This window comes from Chionomys nivalis, chromosome 8 (assembly GCF_950005125.1).
Source record: "Chionomys nivalis chromosome 8, mChiNiv1.1, whole genome shotgun sequence".
NCBI lineage: Eukaryota > Metazoa > Chordata > Mammalia > Rodentia > Cricetidae > Chionomys > Chionomys nivalis.
In genome coordinates, this window is record NC_080093.1 from 87,659,432 (window position 1) to 87,673,777 (window position 14,346).

Here is a 14,346-nt window from a genome sequence, read left to right on the forward strand (position 1 = left end):
TTCCTGCTTTGAGAGAATAACAAACATAGTTTGCTAAGAGAGGTCTCTAGAGTTGTGTCAGGGATTTAGCAAATCCTGGCTTCTCCCTAGTTCCATTAGTTACCTTCTTGTGGGTGGTGTTTGGTCTGTTCATGATTTTTTTTACCTTTGCCTTGAAGTCCTTTTGACTTCTGGATGGTTTGGCCCTGCAGCCATCTGATCATGAGGACTAACTCAATCCAGTCACACAACTCTAATGTACCTCATTTTTTTTTTTTTTAGTACTTCGAGCTGCATAGAGGAAATGAAGTCTAGGAAATCCAAAGAAGCAGGATGGTACCAGCAGATAACTGATCTTGGTCCTTTCTGTCAATCAATAAACTAGTATTAGCATCTTCTCAGGCATTGGATTCACCCTAGACACCCTACAAGAACTGTCATGGAAAGGACCCTTAAAAATAGAATTGATGCTGAACAAAGTGGTGCTTGCCTTTAATCCCAGCACTCAGGAGGTAGAACACTCTGAGTTTGATGCCAACCAGGCTTGTATAGTGAGACCTGTCTTAAAAAAAAAAATTGTGTGGGGCTGGAGAGATGGCTCAGCGGTTAAGAGTACTGACTGCTCTTCTCAAGGACCCGGGTTCAATTCCCAGCACCCACATGGCCGCTCACAACTGTCTGAAAATCCAGTTCCAGGGGATCTGACACCTTCACACCAATGCACATAAAATAAAGTTAAATAAACCATAAAAATTAAAAAAAATTGTGTGTGTGTGCGCGCGCACACGCGCGTGTATATGTAGGGACTGGCATTGTGGCTCAGTTGGTAGAGTACTTGCCAAGCATACATGAAGCCCTGAGCCCTGAATTTAAGTCCATAGTACTGCATATAGTTGCATATATCTGTCTCAGTACTTATGAGCTCATTTTTGATATATAGTGAGGCCGGACTGGACTATACGAGACCCTTTCTCAAAAAAAAAAAAAAAAAAAAAAAAAAAAAAAAAAAGTTGAGCATTAAATGAGGTTCACAAATGATAAAAAAAAAAAAAAATTGAATTGGAGTAGGTAGGAGTGAAGGAAGCACTCCCAGCTGAGGCAGAGCCCCATCACAGCTTTCAGATGCAACGACAGCTTTCAAGACCTACAGAAATGGCCTAGAAGTATAAGACACAAGGAAATTATTGTCCCATCTAAGGGTTTTGGAAATAATGCTTAAGTCAGCCACAAAACATTAATAAAAAGTTTAGGTAAGTAAATTTTGAAGATGATGGAATCTAATTGATAACTTCCTTACAACAACCTACAGACAATCTCCCTTTTAAAAGGGTTAATTATAGTGGTGATTATGAAGAGAAAAAGCCCATGATGAAAGTGTGGTAGAGGACTCTGCTCTTCGTTGAGCAAGTTAAAACAAGCTGATCTGTAAGCAATTATTATCTTCATCAAAATTCTTAGCTCTAATGTTTTGGTTTCAATGGCCCAGCACGTATGCCTTCTCAAACAATTGGATGGATTTAAAACACTTACGAGATGTTTGTGCTTATATCTCAACGTAGCATCAGTTCAACAGGAAAGTCGGGGGAGTATAATTTGGCCTTAGGTCTTGGTTAAAAAAAATCAAAACTAAGCAAAAAGTCCACAAGGTCTAACCCGTGCATACAAATGACATTCTTTATGCAGTCTTACAATGCATAAAGAAACAAGGATCCATACTGTTTCAGGGTGTCTTTTCTTCTTAATCACGTAACAGCTCTGGGAAAAGTGGCCGGTAGTTGGCATGCTTGGGGTGCTTGGGCGTTACCCACTGCCAACATTTTCACATGGGGGTACTTTCTAAAAAGATTTCTCTTTGCCTTTTTTTTTTTCATTTTTGGTTTTGTTTTGTTTTGTTTATATTTTCAAAAACATATGTTCTGCATTATAAGGAAAGTTTGGGGTGCCTACTTGGAGAAGGAGTGATTTGAAAACTAAATTAACTTTTCAAATTCTGATTTATATATGTGCAAGTGATTCTGAAGAATATGTCTTTGGATTAGATTGGGAAAACTAGAAATATATGCGCACACATGATGAGGTTTCTAGTTACATTCTGTGCTTAATTAAGGATTACATTGTGTATGTGTGTGTATGTATGTGTGTATGTAATGTTCATTTGAAATGCCTATAATTTTGGGCTGGCTAAGGACATGTACTGCTCTTCCAGAGGACCTGAGTTCCCAGCATTCATGTCAAGTTGTTCACAGTAGCCTGTAATTTCAACTCCATGGGATCTGACACCTCTTGGGGTACCTGCACCTGTGTAAACAATACTACCCCCAGTATACAAAGTTAAAAATAATGTTTAAAACCTTAAAGAAATGACAGTAATTTGACAGCTATAACTAGTGAATGGAAGGCAGTTGCTGGGTATTGAAGGTGGAGCTGATGCTGACAGAAAGGTGACTAGCCCATGCTTTCAAGAGGCTTCCAGTGTCTGCTTAGTTCATAGGTGGGGTCATGGTGAAGAGTATTGGCGAGCAAGCATCCTGAGCTATGAACTCTCTTGGAGAATAGCTCATCTACTCTGCCTAGGACAGAAAGAAATCAGAGCAGGCTTGACTAAAGAGATAATATTTGTATTGAACCTATTTAGATGTTAACCTTTGTGATATTTTCTGGTAACAAGTTGTTATGAGATTGGAGCATAGAATGCTGGAAGCCAGGACAGAGATGTTAACTTCACAGTATCTGGTATTTCCAGGTACAAATGCCTCACAAGTAAATTGGAAGTTCATGTTTAGAAAATACAAGAGAAAAGTTAGAGCTCTAGAGGTAATAGTTTGATAAGATCCATATATTTAACTGCAGCTATGTAAACAGATAAAATGTCTATATGTAGGAAAAACCTGGAGGAAAATTTTCTACTTGAAAACTACACAGGAGAGGAGGCAGTAATGAAAGACAATGATGAATGGTCATAGAGATGGGAAAGGAGTTGATAGAGAGGCTGGGAGCATCACAGTCAAGTAAAGAGCTTGGATGCTGCAGAAAAAATGAACAAGCTGAGCATTTGGAAAACAAAAACTAGAATAGTTGAAGCCAGACATGATGCAAGCCTGTAACCTCAGTGCTTTGAAGGTAGAGGGAAGAAGATCAGAAGTTCAAAGTTATCCTGGCTACATATGGACTTTGAGGCCAATCAAGTGATACAAGAGACTCTGTCTCAAAGTAAGCAACAACAACAAAGAAAACCAAATTTATAAAATAAGAAACCTGGATATCCAGATTACCAGGGACTGTGTTTTGAAGAGGCATCCATTCCACACTACATCAACTTGGAGTTTCAGAGAGAGCTGTAGACAGAAGTTTCTGTCCCACCCAGTTCCACAGCTATTCAGTCCCAAATAAACACACAGAGGCTTATATTAATTATAAACTGTTGGGCCTATTGCTCAGGGTTATGTAGAATTATCGTCAAATCCTTAGTGGATTATTCTGTGAGGCTCGATCATCTCAGCCAGCAGCCTTGAAGTTGTTCTGGGTACAGAACTCAGAAGAAACTGCAACAGAGGTCTTTTAAAATGTAGGGTCATCTGGGCCATTCATTCCCATTGGAGATTTTTCAAGGGGTCTTCCTTGCCCAAACCTTATTTTTCTTAACTAAGAATGAAACAAAAGCAAAACCTCTTCTCCAAAGTAACATAACTTTTGACTTAAATTTTGAAGTCAAAGCACTTCCAAAATATATAGTATGGATTAATCCAGCAGCATTTATAATCAAATGTCTTTTAGCAGCTATTGCTCCTTCCTCAGTAATCAAACAATTCAAAGACAATACAATAACATACAGTATCCAGATTCTCTGTGTATTTTCCATCTTTACGTGACTTTTTAAAAACTCTTATTTCTTTTATTTTTATTTATATTTTTAATTTTTTTTGAGACAAGGTTTCTCTGTGTATCTTTTTTTGGCTGTCCTGGAACTCACTCTGTAGACCAGACTGGCCTTGAACTCACAGAGATCTCCCTGCCTCTGCTTCCCAAGTGCTGGGATTAAAGGCATGTGCCACTATGCCCAACTATATTTTTTTAAGGACTTCCTCTATCTTTTTTCTTTTCTCTCCCAAACCTATGCATATTTTTAAACACACTGTAAACCGTTTAGAGGACTTGTTTTCATCTGAATCTGTCCTTTTTTTAGATTTACTTATTTATTATGTACAGTGTTCTGCCTGCATGCGTATCTACACCCCAGAAGAGGGTACCAGATCTCATTATAGATGGTAGTGAGCCACCATGTAGTTGCTGGGAATTGAACTCAGGACCTCTGGAAGAATAGTCAGTGCTCTTAACTGCTGAGCCATCTCTCCAGTCCCCTGAATCTGCTTTTACTGTATATCTTTTTCTGACTACATGAGTCTTAATCTGCTAAGTGATATGGCTAGGATTAAATACGCGGCTTTGGCGACTGGCTCTGCCCCATCCCTCAGCTTCCTGAGAGTCTACCTTCATGGCAGAGGTATAGGCGGGTATATTGCCACAACTCTGTTGAGTTTCTATGTCCATGCCACCACCAATAAGCCTGATACTGACTGCTTATAAATACCATTAAGTGTTTGGTGGCAGACTCTCTTAAAAGAGCTGCCAAGTTTTTGCTACTGACACTGAGTCAGAAAGCCTCTCTTAAAGGAGCTGTGCCTCTGCTCACCACCAACAAACAGAACCTATGGGAGAAAAGATGGTTACCAAGAAGCCGTGCTTGACTCTGTTCTCGTCTGTCTAGAATCCTTTTTTTTTTTTTTTTTTTTTTTTTTTTTTTAAAGCTTTCTCGGGCTATATGTGGAAATTCTTGCCAAATGTTTGGGTGCCATTTGTTGACGAAAGTTTCTGTCCTGCCCAGTCCTGTAGCCATTCAGTCCCAAATAAACACACAGAGGCTTATATTAATTATAAGCTGTTTGGCCTATTATCTTAGGCTTATTATTAATTAGCTTTTACAATTTAAATTAACCCATAGTTCTTGTCTAGGTTTATCCATGTGACTTGGTGCCTTTTTCTCAGTGAGGCATTCAGGTTCTTGTTTTGAAAAGAAAAAAAAAGGGGGGGGGATATAGATATGATAGGATAAAAGGGTAGATTATTGAATCTACTCTGAAAAGAAAAAAGGAAGACTATGGATATGATAAGATGAAAAGGTAGATTATTAAATCTATTTTTAAAAAGCAGCTAACTAGTTTTAAATTGGATTGGACTTCTGTATACTGCATAGAAATTTTGTATATTGATACAAATTTGAGATTATTTTTGTTAAAACATACTATATATATGTTTCTAATCTTGTTTAAGGTATTGTACCTATACAGCTCATTTAACAATGTAATGCAAATTTCTAGTCTTTGAAGGTTATTATTACCAGTTGTTTAGGATGATAAGAAAATGCAGGTTAGTAATTAGTCACCTATTATAGTCACATGAGGTATGTTTTCAAGGCCAAACAAAGATATATTTTAGATAGACAGGCCATCTTCAAACACTTGAGAAATCTACAGAATATGGCATTTAAGATGTTTTAATAACACAGGCTCTTTTTTATGACGAGACATGTCTGCTTCTGGCAGCACCAATCTACTTCAGAAAAGATAATGGGCACTGAAGAAACTCCACATGGAGCTTACTTTCTCTGTGGCAAAAGTAAGCTACTGGGCAAGAAAATACCCTTGCCTTGATTGCTGACAAAATGCTGTCCTAATTGGACAAGCAGGATACAAAAGAGAGTGACTGCCAAACATTTTCAAGACAAGGAGGGACAACCCTTCAGAATATCCTGCTTCATAGAAAAGTCTGTTAGATATGCTAAGCCTATAGGCTGAAGATAGATGCCTCAACGTTGCAGAGGAACAGCAGCTAGCTGTTTCTGTCATTGACATTTTTTGGAAGTCACTTGCTTGTACATCCTGCTTTCTCAGTTAATATTATTCCTTCTTGGGTCTTTGAGGGATTTGAAGACTAGATAGTTATAGTTTTTCTTGTTTACCTGATGCAGCAAGTTAGTTATGATAGAAAGTAAATTAGGACAAGACTTTGGACTCACCAAGATAGGATAGATATGGAGTATTTTCTCTGAATTTGTCAAATGCAAATGTGCTAGACATTGTTGATGTATTTATTGCCTGTATATATTGTATATAGTCATTGTACTTATTGTATATAGTTTTTCTTATATTAGTTATAGCCTTCCTTTTTAATTTTTGACAAAAAATGGGGAATATAGTGATAATTCATTTGTATTTTAATAAATAAAGCTTACCTGAAGATCGGAGAGTAAAACAGCCCCACTGGTCAGCCTTACAGACCAGGCAGTGGTGACACACACCTTTAATCCCAGTAGCCACACTAGTTTGCCATAGAAACCAGGTGGTGCATGCCTTTAATCCCGGCCGTAGAGAGGAATATAAAACAGGAGGAGACAGCTCACAGACACAGTCTCTGAGAATTCTGAGATTCCTGGAGGGGGAATCCCGATTTTGAACTAAGGTAAAGGTAAGTGCCAGTGGCTGGCTGTTTTGCTTTTCTGACGTTTAGGCCGAACCCTAATATCTGTCTCTGGGTTTTTATTAATCATGCTACAAGATCTCCTGGAGCTTGAGTTACTGATAGTTGTGAACCTCAGTGTGGGTGCTTGGAGCCATCCCTCCAGCACCATAATTAGAAGTTTTGAGAATAGACAAGCTTAGAACATTGCTGTGCAGAGCAAGAAGCATCTAAGTCACTAGGAGTAAAAGTATTGTTGAATGATATTCAGTGCTGGGAGGTTTACCTATTCATGTCTTTTGCATCTTACTGTGAAGTTTCAGAAATGATTCAGGTTCTTTTGTCATTCAGACTGCTCCAGTGCTATTTATTAGGAATTGCTTTCTGTTGAGATACTTTGAAAATGTGCTTTAGCCAAACAAATTGATTTATCATCAGCAAAAGATTTATTTCTGGGGGGCTGGAGAGATGGCTCAGTGGTTAAGAGTATTGCCTGCTCTTCCAAAGGTCCTGGGTTCAATTCCCAGCAACCGCATGGTGGCTCATAACCATCTGTAATGAGGTCTGGTGCCCCCTTCTGGCGTGCAGACATACACGCAGACAGAATACTGTATACATAATAAGCAAATAAATAAATATTTTTAAAAAAGATTTATTTCTTCACAGTACTAGGATATCTATATTAGAAACCTGAGGCTCAAAGTAAGTGCATATGTTATAGTAAGTAACACTTGATAGTAAAACATACACACACAGAGGAGACATGACATGACATGACAGCTTCCTAGGCTCCCGAAACTTGGACTTTTTGAACATTTATTTCTTTGCTGTCCAAGTCTTCTTAGTTAAAAATGACTTGATGAACATGGAAGGAACTATGGATAATATTTATCTTTAGTATTTATTTATTTAGTATTTATCTTTAGGATAGTGTTTATCCTAAAGAAAAGGAAGGAAACGAGGAGATTAGGTATAAGTGCTCAGCCTTCTAGGAAACTGGGAATGGCTCTGGTGTGTCGATCCTGTTTCCCAGGATAGCAGAACTTTGGCAAAAGACTATCCTGAAATGGCATGATAGACAAACACAAACTGCCATCCTCTTTTTACTGATGTTTAAAATTTCAAAGTCATAACTGTAATTATGCAAACATTAAGGTGAATAGTCTTTTCCTAAATCATTATTTTAGCTTCTGTCATTCCAGCTGTTAAGAGAATAATTACTCTATTAAACTACATGTGTGTTAGGACTGGAGTGATGGCTTAATGGGTAAGAACATGCACTGCTCTTGCTGAGAACCTTGTTCTTTTCCAGCACCCTTGTCAGTCAGCTTGTCACTCCAGCTTCAAGGAATCAACACCTTTCTCACTCATGTGTGTGCACACGTGCATACACACACAAACACATCTATATACTTACATATATACATATATATAATTAAACATAAAGAACAAAATCCTAATGTATGTAAATTTAATCATTCCTGGAGTCAGAATTTCCTTTATACAGAATTCCTCATAGAACACCCCCCAAAATTATATGTACCTAGATCTCACTTTTAGGAATTCTGGTTTGGGAGATCCGTAGATATCCTAAGGGCAGCATTGTATTTAAGAGCTCTTTTTAGGTTTTCCTCCCAGAAGTCAAATCATTTTATTCTTGAGCTTTTTTGTAAGACTTACTTAATTTTTACTTATCTCTCTTTCTCTCTCTCTCTCTCTCTCTCTCTCTCTCTCTCTCTCTCTCTCTCTCTCTCTCTCTCTCTCTCTCTCTCTCTCTCTCTCTCTCTCTCTCTCTCTCTCTCTCTCTCTCTCTCTCTCTCTCTGTACAGGTGTACTCAAATTCCCGAAGACAGTGTCAGATACTCTGAAGCTGGATGGAGTTGCAGGCAATTTGAAGTCACCGAATGTGGGTGCAGGGAACTGAAGTCTGATACTCTGAAAGCAAGCACTCTTAGTCTCTAAGTCATCTCTCCAGCCCTAAATATTTTTTTCTTTATAGAAGGTGAAAAGGAATTGGGAGATGACAATTCTCTTAGAGTATTTTTTGATGAGCACCAAGGGTTGAGAGCCTGCTTGCTTTCTTGCTTGTTTTATTTTATTTAAGACAGTATTACTAGTAGCCAGACTGGCCTCTTAACTCAGAGATTGCTTGCCTTTGGCTCCCAAGTTCTGGGACTAAAGTCTTGCTCCACCATATGCAGTTGCCATTTTTGTTTCTAATTGATTCTTTATTTGTATCTCAGGTTGAGTCCGTAGGCGATCTCTCCGAATTTGTGCCTTTTGTGTCTTAATTTTTTGCAAACCTATTTTATAACCTAAATAATTAACAGAATCTCCCTTCTGAATCTTTTCAGGAGCAATTTGTAATCCCCATTTAGGTAAAAGTATTTTTATTTCTTCAAACAGTCTGTTCAAGGTATCCATGTTAGAATCGGATAACAAAATGTCGTCCATATAATGATATACTATCGATTTTGGAAATTTCTTGCGTATTATTTGCAATGGTTGATTCACAAAATATTGGCACAGGGAGGGGCTATTTAACATACCCTGGGGGAGGACGGCCCAGTGGTTGAGAATTATTATAATTATTATAATTCCTCCTCGAAGGTTGAGAATTATTATAAGTATGCACTGTGAAGGCAAATTTTTCTCTATCTTCTTTTTGTAAAGGTATAGTGAAAAAACAATCCTTTAAATCAATAACTATGAGAGGCCATCCTTTTGGCAATAAAGAGGGCAAAGGAATTCCAGATTGCAGAGGGCCCATAGGTTGAATAACCTTGTTGATAGCCCTGAGATCTGTCACCATTCTCCATTTACCTGATTTTTTCTTAACCACAAATACAGGAGAATTCCAAGGGCTGGTAGATTCTTCTATATGTCCAGCATCTAATTGCTCTTGTACCAGCTGTTCTAAAGCCTGTAACTTTTCCTCAGCTAAAGGCCATTGCTTTGTCCATATTGGTTTCTCAGTCAACCATTTTAGAGGCAAGGCTGTTGGTATCTCTGAAGGGACATCAATTGCTTGTTCTTGTACAGCCCGAATGGCCGGTTTTCTCCGTTTGTAATATCTTTTAATATTATTCTCAGAAATATAGGCTCTAGAAGTAGCAGGAATGTTAATTTGGGTATTCCATTGTTGTAATAGGTCACGACCCCATAAATTCATTGCAATATTGGCTACATATGGCCTTAATTTTCCTATTTGTCCCTCTGGTCCTATACATTCAACCCATCTTGTGCTCTGCCTTACTCAAGATAGGGTTCCAATTCCCAGGAGCTGAACATTTACATTCTGAATAGGCCAATACGGATGCCAAGATTCTGGGGTAATGATACTTACATCCGCACCTGTGTCCAGCAGGCCAGTAATAAAAATACCATTTACACACACTCTTAGCTTTGGTCTTTGATCATTTATAGAAGTTTGCCAAAACACACGGAACTCATCTTTCTTATCATTATTGCTTGTAACAGTAGGCATGGGGCTTCCTAATTGTCCTGATGAGGCACGTTCTCTGCAGTAACTGGAAATGACTGAACCATGTTTGCCATGGGGGCCTGTGAGGCTCCCCCCTCATGTTTCCCATCTGTATCAGGTTGCCTTGTCTATCTCTTGTAGACCTGCACTCATTCGTCCAGTGTCTGCCTTTTCCACATCTTCTACATAAACCTGAAGGCTGAGTCCTCCTATTTCTGTTATTTCTAGAAGATGCATTATTATTATTTCTGAAAATCCGTTGTCTACAATTCCTTTTCATATGACCCATTTTGCCACAATTAAAACATTTGGTATTCTGATGTCTCCTTTTACCATGGAAATTGCTTCTTCTACCCATGCTTCAGTGCCATAGTCAAATGTATCAACATTCAGTGTATGCAAGACCCATTCTTCCAATGGTGCTGATCTGAGCTTTAAAGGTCCCAAAATCCTTTTGCATTCCACATTTGCATTTTCATAAGCCAAAGACTCGATCATTATACATGTCTTGCTTCTGGGTCAGATATCCCTATTTGTACAGCTTTAGTTAGTCTTTGTAAAAAGTCACTAAAGGGTTCTCTCTGACCCTGTTTAACTCTGACAAATGATTCCATTCTCTGTCCTGGATTTTGCACCCTGTCCCAAGCCCTTAAGGCTGCTGTAGTACACATGGAGAGTATGTTTTCATCCAAATTAGCTTGTTCCTGAGGGTCGGAAAAGAGCCCCTTTCCTAGAATTTGATCTAGGCAAATCTCAATTCCCTTTGCTCTTTCCTGCTGTTCTAAAAGTCTAGCCTCTTGCTTGAATAAGCATTTCCATTTCAATTGCTGTCCACTCTCAAGTACAGCAGAGCTCAGCTGTAACCAGTCAGAGGGGGTTACTTTGCTTGTCGTGGCCCAAGATCTTAGCATCTCTTTAACAAAAGAGGCATGCATCCCAAAAGTCATTACAGCCTGTTTAATTTCTTTGAGATCATTCATACGGACAGGTTCCCATGTATCTTCCTTGATGACCCTAGGGTTTCTGGAACCAACCACTTTCTCTGTTGTTACTACTGGAAAGGCAGGTAGAACTGTAGGTAGAGCTTTGTGGGAATTGTCTCGGAGAGATTTACCCACAGATGTAGTTAAAATTTGCCTTTCTACCCCTTGCTCTTCTTCATCAGAATTTAGAAATTCCTCAATCTTTTCAATTCTATTCACTATTGCCTTCTGCAATGTCTGAATCTCCTGTCCAGAATTATGTTCTAAAGCCTTCATTGAGGATTCTAAAGTATGAAGTTTGTCCATTAGAGATAACATCTCATCTTTGGACGTAATTTTTATAGCATATACCGTGCCTTCTTGTATTGATAATCTTTCCACCAATCTGTCATAAGCTTTAGACAAAATCCGATTGTCACATTCAGCAGTTTTGATTCTCTCAGTTAATGTTTCAGTTCCTACTGAAAGGGACTGAAGCTTACGATCCAAATCAGCTGTTCCCTCTTCCATAGTAATGAATTTCTCCTTAATATCAGCCACTAATGTTTCAGTTCCTACAGAAAGGGACTGAAGCTTACGATCCAAATCAGCTGTTCCTTCTTCCATAGTAATGAATTTCTCCTTAACATCAGCCTGTACCTCTTCTAAATTTTGTTCAGTTTGTCGAGTTGTGTTAAACAAAGATCTGTTCTCTGCCTGGAGAACTTCAAACTGAGTTTTGAGAAGATTGTCATTTTCAATTGTTTTTAAGTGTTCAACCTCGTCTCGTAAAGACTTTATCATATTTCTATTATCAAACCTATAGTACCAAGGAAAACTACGAATCCCAGAAATATCCATATCTGTGGGCTGACAGACACTTCTTGTAAAATCTCTCACATGGTACAATTGAAAAGGCTGTTAAAAGTCTTGAATGGTGATGTTTTCAGACATTTTTCTTATTTATAAAAGAAAATTATTTACCTGTAATGACGTTTTCCTGCCAGTGGTGGCGAAAGAAATGCACCTGAGTCCACGTGGTCTAAACCAGAGCCGGTCTGAAACAATTAACTCAAAACGAAAATTATTGTACTGCCTGAGAAGTTAGATTGGTCGCAGAAGGGGTCACTTTGCTGCTGTGGCGGCTTTTGCTTCAAAACCGCAGGTGCTTCCGTTAATTCAGGCAGTGGGGCTTTGGAAGGTAGGCAGGGAGCGGTTAACTGCTCTGGCCCGAGTAAGTCTGAAAGAAGGGGCAGGCCCACTGTAAGCGTAAGGGGCCAAGTGGGGGGTCGCCGCTCTGCGACTGTATCATGGCCTGGAGTGGGGGAAGGGAAAGTGAGCAGGGAGCGCGCTGTGAAAGCTAGCAGGCTATGCTCGCCCAGTCGCACTTCCTGAGCTCCGGTAACTAACTTGCTAGCAAAGGCTGGGAAAGATGGAGCTTGCGCCCTCCCCTGTGCCGGGACGGGGGCAAAATAGCCCGATGTTGGACGCCAAATGTAATGACGTAAATGAATGCAGACAGATTATAAAAATATATACAGCTTTAATAGGGAAATAGACTTACAGGACCACAGGTTCCCGCGGAGAACAGGAAAGCAGAGAAAAAGGGCTGCTGGGATCACACCTGGCAGATTTATCAGTAAACATTAGCCCGAGGCGAACACGCCCCCAATGGGTGGGGCTTATCCCTACAAATCAGTTATCAAAAAATACTAGTAATTCAAATCCAACAACATATAAAAATGAGTGTAAACCATTATAAAGCAGTATTTGTGCCAAGAATGCAAGGATGATCCAATATACAAAATTCAGTAAATATAATACCTCACACAAATAGAAGGAAAGATTGAAATCCTATGATTATTCCAGTAGACACAGAAGGGTTAAAAATAAAATTGAACATTCTTTCATGTTTTAAAAAACAAAAGAAGCCAAGCATGTTGTACGCCTTTAATCCTAGCACTCAGTAAACAGAGGCAGGCAAATCTTCTGAGTTTGTGGCCAACCTGATCTACAGTGTGAGTCCTAGGACAGCCAGGGTTACACAGAGAAACTTTGTCTCAGAAAATAAACAGACAAAAACCACACCAAATCAACCAGTCAACCAACCAATCAAACAACCAACCAACCAACCAAACAAACAAACAAACAAACAAAACCCACACACCAAAAATGAACACTAGAAAACCAAAAACAAAACAAAAAGAACAATCTACTAAGTTTAAGAGAAGTGCCTCAGCATTCTAAGAGAAACCTCTGGCCTACGTCATACTGAATGAAGAAAAGCTGAAAGTCTCCTCGGGGTAGGTGAAGACTGTCAAGTCTTAGTCAGGGTTACTATTGCTATAATGAAACATGACCAGAGGGTTTGAGTTACCCTTCCTATCATTGTTCACTATCAAAGGAAGTCAGGACAGGAACTCAAACAGTGAAGGAGCCTGTAGGCAGGAGCTGATGAAGTGACCATGGAGGGTACTGCTTACTGGCTTGTTCCCCATGGCTTGCTCAGTCTGCTTTCTTATAGAACTCAGGACCACCAGCTCAGGGATAGCACCACCCAAATTGATGGGTCCTCCCCCATCAATTACTAATTTAAAAAATGCCTTGCAGTCTTGTCTACAGCCTAGTTTTATGGAGACATTTTCTTAATTAAGGTTCCCTCCTCTATAGTGACTTTAACTTGTGTCAAGTAGACTAAAGTATCTAGAACATTTAATGAGCACCTAGCATATCAGCTTACCTGTTCTCATAGCTGGCCCAATCACAGCATCAGTGAAGTTATCCCAATGCTTTCCTTGAGTGAACTATTGTTACTATTAGCCTAGTGTTTAGAATACAATACCAAATACTATAGCACAAAGACATATGGACCTAGGTCTAATTTAACATTTTCATGAACTGGTTATTGGAAGAGAACATTGATTCTGTATTACATCTTTGATACACTTTGAAAGGGGAGAGTGAGTGAAAAGTATGAATGGGATTCAAAGCATGGAAACTGATTCTGCTGTGGACGGGGGCTAGAGAAAGCAGACAGTTATTCTTTCATAGTTGAAGAAACTAATAACATCTGAGTTTTCTGTAAAAATCTCAGGAGTGCCATTTGAAAATAGTTATTGAAATCCAAATGAGACTTACTAGACAAGATTCCCATTAATCAATCTCTCTCTCTCTCTCTCTCTCTCTCTCTCTCTCTTTCTCTCTCTCTCTCTCCCTCTCTGTGTGTGTGTGCGTGCGCTATAGTTCCATAGTTTTTCTAGTCTCCTTATTAATAATTCTGTAACTTGTTAATTGTAGTAACTAGGATTACCAGCTAATATTTCTTTTGAACTACTTGTAGAGCTAAATAAAAATCTTTCCTTTAGGGCTAGAGAGATGGCTCAGAGGTTAAGTGCATTGCCTGCTCTT

At 39.0% G+C, this 14,346-nt stretch overlaps 1 protein-coding gene across 1 annotated transcript in view; it reads left to right on the forward strand.

Moving 5' to 3' along the window:
- Dennd2b (DENN domain containing 2B) overlaps positions 1-14,346 on the forward strand; it is a 199,668-nt gene that overhangs the window by 16,457 nt on the left and 168,865 nt on the right. The gene's annotated exons all lie outside the window — the stretch shown is intronic.